General features: G+C 37.2%; 1 protein-coding gene across 1 annotated transcript in view; it reads right to left on the minus strand.

Moving 5' to 3' along the window:
• Nucleotides 1-632: 632 nt before the first annotated feature.
• Nucleotides 633-1603, minus strand: part of FSHB (follicle stimulating hormone subunit beta) — a gene marked incomplete at its 5' end in the record, with an annotated part of 14106 nt that continues 13135 nt past the window's right edge. The window contains 1 exon segment of the mRNA XM_006022924.2: nucleotides 633-930.

Raw genomic sequence — 1603 nt, forward strand, 5'->3', positions numbered from 1 at the left:
TAATGGAGATGCCCTGAGGCAGGGAATATGGCAAAAATGTGAAGGTAATTGCCTTGAAGGAATCAGACCAAGAGGTACTACATAAATGTAAAATAGCCGGTGCTAATGCACAGTAGCAATGGCGCATGGTCTTTTTATGATGCTTAATGTGCAGTAGACTAATTCTACTGTGCATTAAGTGTCTCGTGTAGACGCACCCACTGAGTAATGCTTTACTACACAGGCAGTGCCAGTTGGGAATGTAGAACTATCCATGAAATAAGGAATTTAGTTTGAATAAGGTTTATAGGATTTGACTGCTGTGGCCACTGATATCCTTAAATAAGGCGCTGACAACTAGTACGTTCTCTCCCACCTTTCCTTAATGGACCAATAACATTTAATTTATTGAAAGTATCCTTTTCTCTAAACTCCTAAGCTGTCCTGCTTCTACTGTCTCCTAGAGGTTGCAGCCTTGTGAGGTGCTGCATAAGTTACATTAAAAGACCAAGGCTTCAGTGTTTTGACAGTTAATGTTAATAATATAAGTGGAAACGTAACATGAGATACCTAGAAAATGTTACCGTTCCCATTTCCAGAACAAAGGGGAGACACTGATTTCAAGGCTGTCATCTATAAATAAACATCTCAGATTAAGTGTTCAGTCTTTATTTCATGATTTTCTTCACAGTTCCAACAAACAGTACAGCCATTTATATTTTGTATTGAAAGTTAAATGTATGCCTGTGTAGCACATGCTGCCATGACAGCTCTGTAGCATACTCCACTTCCTGAGTGCAAGAATAGGAGCGTGTAAAACAATGGTTAAACACTCATCTCTCTCTACCATTCCTCATTCAAGCAGCTGGTACCTTCTGGATTTCAATGAGGAATCACTTTGTATAGTTCCTGCCCTAAGAGACACTCCTGTTCAGCCTGAAGAAAGCACCACTGTAAATAAATAGCAGAAAAACTTCACAAAACATGGCCAGAATAGCATAATATCTGTGAATACTGATAATCACACAATAGTTTCTTGATTACATATAATGTAATGATATGAAATAAGAATATGACCTGTGATATGATTAGCATAGTAAGACTGGATAAATATGGAAGATAATTTAATAAACTAATAATTTGTAACATCAGTATGTTGCATCTTTTTTCTTTCTTTCAACATACACAAAAATGACTGCCCTAAAAGCAGCATTTTTCCCTGTAGTTAACACACTGGTATGACTTTGGTGGCATATTGTATGGCCAATGAAGTAGCTTAAAGCAGCATCATGTCAATATTTCAGTGATTATCACCAGGTTTGGGGTGCCTCAATCACTTAAGCTTCTTTGAAAATTCCAGCCTGGATATTAAAACTGCTTTCTATATACCTCTCCTTGGGTCATAGGGAAAGTGCTGTCATATATTGCCTTTATGGTTGAGATGGCACACAGGGTTAGAAATGGATAGTCTACCATCCAATAAAAAAATAAAGGTGTTTCATCTTGTAAATCCTAATGTTAGAAAGACTTTTGCAATCTTGGATTTGAAGTTGCACAGCACAGCTACATGCTTAATGTATAAATGCAAGGCAATATGTGATAAGAAAATCAAGGAGTGTAGGGA

The sequence above is a fragment of the Alligator sinensis genome, unplaced genomic scaffold (assembly GCF_000455745.1).
Source record: "Alligator sinensis unplaced genomic scaffold, ASM45574v1 scaffold165_1, whole genome shotgun sequence".
NCBI lineage: Eukaryota > Metazoa > Chordata > Crocodylia > Alligatoridae > Alligator > Alligator sinensis.